We start from the raw sequence: 7,568 nt of genomic DNA on the forward strand, positions 1-7,568 counted from the left end.
GCAATTTTAATCTGTTTTTGTACGGACTGTATACTCAATAAAGGAAACGACTATTTTTGGAGTGCGGCTATCCGGATCTTTTTTTTGCTCATATGCATTCTACATACTGGGCCAGCACCCTTGGCAAGGAAGGTGTTATTCAGGTGCCTAGAGCGAGTTCTTTATCAGCGCCTTGTCTTACCTTCTGATAACAAACCCCTCTGGATCTCAGTCTGAGATCATTCCAGAGCCACAGAAGGACAACATGTCAGAGGCACCAATTTATGTTTGATGACACATTTTCCTTACATATTGGTACAGAGGTAGACATTGGGTAACCAAGAATTGGTGAGTGATGCCTCGTCTCAAACATCACATAGGATTAACTTTTCTGAGGTATGTGACTTTGAGGAAATAATTTGATCATATTCTGTATGTATTTTGTAGTCATCTCCACAGTCCAAACTTTGAGGGCCGTGTCACACTAAAGCCTCTTTCACACTAAGGATCCGTATGTCCGTTTTTCATCCTTCCGTTTTCGGATGAAAAACGGACATACATGTATACCTACGGAGCGTCGGATGTCAGCGGTGACATGTCCGCTGACATCCGACCCGCTCAGATCCGAAAAGCGTAACGGAGGAAAACCCTTAACAGTGAACTAAATCCCTCTGTCCTCTTCAGTTGTCCCTCTTCTGCTGTACAGATCTCTACCAATAATGTTCTGGCAGAATACATCTCTCATCCAGCCTTTAAACTATTGCAAACATGGAACGGGCACATTCTATGCCTACATACTTTGTGCCATGTGTTCTTCACTTTCATCTCAGAAAGTTGGGAGGTATGGCAATGGTATAACTTTTGTTTTTTTTCATGCATTCCCAGAGTGGTGGGGCTCAGCCTTGCAGTTAGGCCCCTTTCACACCGTTTAGGTCCGCCTCTCAGTTTTTTAGGCGGACCTGAACAAACGCTCCATACAGGTCTATGGTGTGACGGATGTCAGCAGCGACATGTCCACTGACATCCGACCCGCTCCGATCCGCTAAAGTGTGACGGATAGAAACCCTTTTTTTTTCCATCCGTCTGGATGGACTCTACGGTCCGTCTTCATCCGATCCCCCATAGAGGAGAGCGGCGCTCTGACAGGTCGGTCCCTACACAGTGTGCAGAGACCGACCTGTCATCTGCCTGCTCAGCGGGGATCAACGTAGCGATCCTCTGCTGAGCAAAGCGGAGCCCGTACACTGACACGTCCGTGTGAAAGGGCCCTTAGGAGTATGAAAGCGAAACTAGAAACAAGGAGGTTGATATAAAAGGTCTTCTAGCTTACAATGGTAATAGGGGGACTCTTGTTGGGTATGTTCTTATCATTTTGTGATGTAAATATTTTAAATGATTTACTGATTAATTTGAATATGACATTTGCCAAAAACAATTATTACCTGTTTATTGCAGTAACTTGTAGGAACCAGAGTTCTGTTTTTATCAATCTAGAAGAGTAAATCCAGGAAAGGATAGTTTATTTTTGTATGATTTAGGTCTCTATTCCTTTGTTGTCTTATTATGGCAGTTTTCTAATTTACACAAAACACTAAAGTAGTCAGTGTCTGTAACTTTTTTACTATGTAAATGTTTAGCATTTCATATATCATTATTTACTGCAGGATATTCAGTCATTATTTAAATTCCATATTCATGTTTGTTTGCTGTTCACAGATAATTTTCTTTATTTTGATCCAACAATATTTCTTTATATTTTTTTTTAGATTTAGATTTTTTTTTAGAAGTCTGGACTATCCCCAGGGGTTGATGAAGACCCCTGCCTGGTACATGGGGGATGCAACTGTTACATATATAAAGTAGCTACTCCTCCTGTGCACTGGGTGGGGCTCTTGAATTTTCGCTGTGCAGAAAAATACCTGCTGATTCTGCCAGAAATCCAGTGATCTTCTAAATTTCTAATTTGAACTGACAACACTGGAGGAGTTATGCAACTATCAAAATGTCTTGATGGGTGGATGTCAGTGTGGAGGAGTAGGTGTAATTTAATAAATTACATTATTTTTAAGTATATTGTAAAGGTATTGTGTTTCTTTTTTCTCTCCTCCCTTTCTCTATCCTTTAATCATTTTTTGGTGGTGATTAAATACCACCAAAAGAAAGCTCTATTTGTGGGAGGGGGGAAAAAAAAAAAAAAAAAAAGAGGACATCAATTGTATTTGGGTACAGCGCCGCATGATCGCGCAATTGTCAGTTAAAGTAACGCATTGCCACATCACAAAAAAAATGGCCTGGACAGGAAGGGGGGGTAAATTTTCCAGAGCTGAAATGGTTAATAAAAACCTGACGGGTTACACTCATTCAAACAGAGAAAATAGCTTTGTTTGGACACACACTGTACTATCTGAAATGATGATTCCTACATTTCTGTCCTCGTAGTTTCCTGTATAGCCAGTGCAAGTCTTGTTCTGTCACTATCAATGTTTCTTTCTTTAATAAAGTTTTCAGTGATCAGCGATTATTCTAGTTGTGTTGTGTGGGAAAAGTCACTAATATCTTCCGATATCATGGCCTCTGCTGTCCTGTACTGTCCTGTACTGGGTACAAAAGGTGAGGCAACTATTTACCATATTTTACATGATACTTCTGATATAAAAAAAAAAATACATTATCTACCTGGCTGAGCTCTGCGTTCATCCTCCTGACTTTATGTAACAAAACTGGAAAGTTGGCATAGCTGGTTGGCAAAAAGAAAGCAGAGTATCTCTTATAGACTATTCTTTATGGTACGTTTAGTGTTTTCATGGCAGTATCTGCCAGAAATATTGGGGTCACCAATATGCTTTTGGCAGCAAATACACCTTTCTGTCAATACTGGTCAAAGGTTCGTAAATTCCCTTCCCAAAGAACTCTTGAGCAAAATATTAGTCTTTTGACTCCAAGTTACAAAGAGGGCCCCCCACACACAACTGAACTGGTAACCATCGGATATATACTGCCACTTATTTATGTATTGGCTTTTTTATTCATTTTTGTAATTGATCAAGTTAAACCATTGCATGATAATTTTCTTGTTTATAAATGGGTTTCCATATTCAGGTCCTTTAAATGTGTTTCATTTCTGTTGTGTTTTAAGTTTTAAATTTAGTGGACAAACCTTATTCCTGAGACATATATATATATATATGTAAATGTGGGGGTATATTGAGCATTTCATTGTTACATGTAAATAACTGAGGGTAAATAGTATTCATATTTTATATAAAGGAAGAAAAACTTGGGCTTTGGACTTTCTTGGCACAATAAACACTATAGTAATATACTATGAGCTTCCTTTGTATGGAGTGTATAAATTGTAAATGTATGGGTATGAACTTATTTCTGTCTTTGTCCTTTTTATATTTTTAAATAATCCTCAATAAATTGGATTTTTAATCATATTACTATAGTGTTTATTTTGCCATAAAAGTCCAAAGCCCAAGTTTTTCTTCCTTTATATATAAAACGTAAGGACGTGGCACTGAGTATTTTCTACCACCAGTATCCACATTACCACGATGTGTTGATACTTCAATTACTTAATAGTATTTATATTTGACACATTTCTATAGTTTCTCTTCAAAGATTTGTTTTCTGCCTCATTTAACAAATGTATTTTTTTTTTTTGTGCTCTCCATGACACTATGGCCTCCATCGCTCATGATGTGTACCATATTCTAGATAGAATGTCTACTACTATTCACAAGGACTACAGAAGATAGACTTACAGGAGTACTTCCTCATTGTGAAGGGATTTGGAAAAGTATTCTTGGCAAACGACAAGAAAACGGGTCAGTAAAATAATCTGACCACCATTTTAATTTCCTCTACAAATATTTATGTATATCCATGAAAATTTGTTCTGCAAGATAGAGTTTTTCCAAGAGGTCAGGAATTGTAAACTTACTCTGAAATAAAAGGAGCAGTAAAGTAAAATCCCTGATCAACACTCTTAATAAGAAGAAGAATAATAGCAGGTATATGCTTTGAACAAATATGGCCTAATAATGGAATTTATTACATCATTACCAAAGGACTGGTGCACATGGATTTGAAGCGAGATATTGTTTTAGTGTTTTAACTGGACTGCCATTCCCTCAATCTCACAGACTTTGGCCTTGCTAAGGTGAAAGGGACAGTGATTAGGTGGTGTGGCACAGTGTCCTACATGGCTCCAGAAAATGTGCGAAGCTGACCCTTCAGATGGTCTGGTTGTGGATGGCAGTCTTAATGTGTGGGCGTTTGGAGCTTCTGTTGGAAGGATACCATTCTGGACTATGCAAAATATAAATGTTTTGTTGTCTGGCAAAATAAAGTCTGCATTGCTGTGGTCTATTAATATTGAAAATATGGTTCTATACATCGAGGCCTGTGAATTGGGCTCCATGATGAATCACCTACCCAGCAACATTGACGTTTATGCCACCACAGCCGCCAAAACCCTCACGAGTCTTATGCCTGTTATAATGACAAGAAGCAAGACACATACCTAGGCAATCTTTACAGTTTCAGCTGGATGGAGGACTCGGACATGGAGGATCTGTCCAAGGAGACACTACACAGACTGTTTTTACTGGTCAAGTAACACACCAATACCAGTCATGTGATGCATTATGGAAACCGTACTATTTCCAAGATGAAGGTGAGCCAGTTTCTTGAATATTGCTAAAACAGTGGCCGCTCGCATGATCCTGGAGCTGGTACTCAATATGGACCTGATCCCCAGCCCAGAGATGCCCATGGCCATCTTAAAGTAAGGTAAGGGCCTACGTAGAGGTAAGTTTACGCATGTAAAAAAAAAAAAAAAAAGAGTGCACTGAGGCTGGTACTCCATGTCGGGCCTGGGGGGCCACCCCACTACCAGACAAACTGGTCTTCCGAAATTGTCCCAGTGACTATGCAGCAGACAAAGTCCGAAGGACTGCAGGTGGCGGACCTACTTAAGAAAGCAGTCAAAGAGTCTCTGGCTGAGTTAGTGGCAACAATGCCATCGCAATGGCCAGCCTCTCCTCCTCAAGAAGAAACAACTAATGCATCTCTTCCCGGTCCGTCCACAGGTGAAACTTCCCACCCGATGGCTGCACATATGGAGAACGCCATTTCTGGAGACTCCTAAAAAAAACTGAAAATTGTAACATACTTACCGAAATATTCTTTTCCTGGTGCCTAGCCATGGCAACATACAATCCCACCCTCAGTATGCTATATTACGTAGAATGCTGGGAGTGCAATAATCGTTTCCTTTTATAATATTCACTGGTCCTGAGGGAGGAGCTGGTCACAGGTATGCTGCCATGGATAGGCACCAGGAAAAGAAAATTACGGTAAGTATGGTACAATTTTCTATTCTTTTGCACAGGTCAAAGAATGGCATTGAAGGTCATGGATAACAACGGAACCAGCCAGCGGGCTTTACTCCAGGAGTTTAGTATTTCATTTTTACTTTCAATTCATCCAAACATCATCGGATATTGTGGCCCCGCCTTCACCACTGACCACTTTGTATTTGTCCAAAAACTGGCACCTCTTGGTGATCTGCTTTCCATGATTATACCAAATATAAGTATAATAAGATTTTTTTTTTTTTTAAGTTTAGAGTTAAGAAGCGTTAAAACGCCTGTAAAATTTAATATATGCTGTCTGTATCCTTTTGGAAAAAATTTCCTCCACTTCCTCTCCCAGAGATGCAACAGGAAGTGGAAGGAAACTCTCTTAGCTGACATTAGTAGGAGGTGTCTATGTTGAAATATATACATTTGCCTTTTTTTTCTGACTTCTCGTACTTGTTTCTGAGTACATACATAAAGCATCTATCCCTAGTCTAAAACAAAGTTATGGCTATACATATACAGTAATGTATTTCTGAATATATATTCTGAATTTCTTGTTTCTGGATAAGCAATCTGAATTTCTCCTTTATTTAATTTTTTTAGGTGAGAATACCAGAAGACACAGTAAAGAGGTGTGCTGAGCAGATCTCCAATGCTCTTGAATTCATAACAGAGAAAGGACTGGTACACATAGATTTGAAGCCAGATAGCGTTTTAAGCCCAATACACACTATCAGATTTAATGCTGAGGTTTTCCTTCAGATTTACCAAAACCATGTAGTGCAAGGGCCTGCCTGATTGCATACATATTGAAACTCCTAAGGTTCAACCTCATATTATAAGGTTTTGGTAAATCTGAGGGAAAGCTAAGCAGAAAATCTGATAGTGTGTATGGGGCTTTAGTTTTTGACCGGGACTGCCATTCCATCAAGCTCATAGACCAGGGATCCTCAAACTACGGCCCTCCAGATGTTGCGGAACTGCACATCCCATGAGGCTTTGTAAAACACTGACATTCACAGACATGACTATGCATGATGGGGATTGTAGTTCCTGAACAACTGGAGGGCCGTAAGTTTGAAGACCCCTGTCATAGACTTCGGATTTGCTAAGGTCAAGTGATTAGAGGCAAGTGTGGCACCTTACATGGCTCCAAATTGTACAAAATAACCAGATGGCTTGGTTGTGGGTGTTTGGAGTAGTTGATGTAATCCCACAATCAAGTATAAGAAGGAGCTTTCCCTAATTGTTGAAGGTGGATATAGGAAAGGTTTACTAACCAAAAAAGTCAGGGCCTTTTCAGTCCCAGTGGCTTCAAGGGTACCTACCATGTTTTACCTTCTGAAAATTTACAAGAGTTAAGCCCTGTACACACGGTTTGATTGTTGTACGTCTAGCATACGAACTATCCCCAAATTGTTGTTTGACAAACACGAACATAGTGACGTACTATGAGAGTATAAAGAGGAAGTTCATTTCTCAAGCGCCACCCTTTGGTCCACTTATGCTAATTTCATGTTAGTAGAACTTTGGCGAGTGTTGATTCGTGATTTTCAGATCGTACAAAACAAATGCCTTTTAAAATACATTTGGCATAACTACATCAGAATCACCAGTAAAGCAGCTTCATTATTATCCCATTCAAGAAGATGAGAATGTGCGATGCATTTCGACATTTCATTAATTGCCGCGTCACGAATATTAATTTTAGATTACGAACAGTAGTTTACAAGACCGAACTCTTCCCAGTCGTTCCTTGATTACGAGCATGCGTGTTTGTACTTTCTACTTTTATGTGACGATTTCTGTACTGACCATCCGAAAATTCACATCCAACAAAAATTTTATAGCCTGCACATCCAGCTTTTGTCTGACAAAAAAAGTGAAATTGGCTGTCGAAAGTCCCGTACCAACGATCCGAAAATTCGCAAACAGCTTGTCTTACGAATTTTCCCTTCTGATTTTCATATCGTGTGTATGAGGCCTAAGACCGACCCCCCTGGAAGGCCGACTGTCAGTGGCATAGACTCAGCGACTTCCAGGGTGGTTCGATATATAGATACCGTCTTACAGCCACTTGTGGTACACCATGCCCATTTTCTCCAATTACAATTTATTTATACCAAAATGTTTCTCTATTGGGCATCTGTTGTTCTATATGACTCCATTCACACTGAGTCTGGCTTGGATCAGGGATGGGGGCGCCCTTTTCTTGTCTTG

At 39.7% G+C, this 7,568-nt stretch overlaps 1 pseudogene; it reads left to right on the plus strand.

Annotated features, from left to right (window-relative positions):
- LOC141128570 (legumain-like) overlaps positions 1-4,950 on the plus strand; it is a 113,980-nt pseudogene extending 109,030 nt beyond the window's left edge.
- The last annotated feature ends 2,618 nt before the right edge of the window (positions 4,951-7,568 follow it).

Source organism: Aquarana catesbeiana, linkage group LG01 (genome assembly GCF_042186555.1).
Source record: "Aquarana catesbeiana isolate 2022-GZ linkage group LG01, ASM4218655v1, whole genome shotgun sequence".
NCBI lineage: Eukaryota > Metazoa > Chordata > Amphibia > Anura > Ranidae > Aquarana > Aquarana catesbeiana.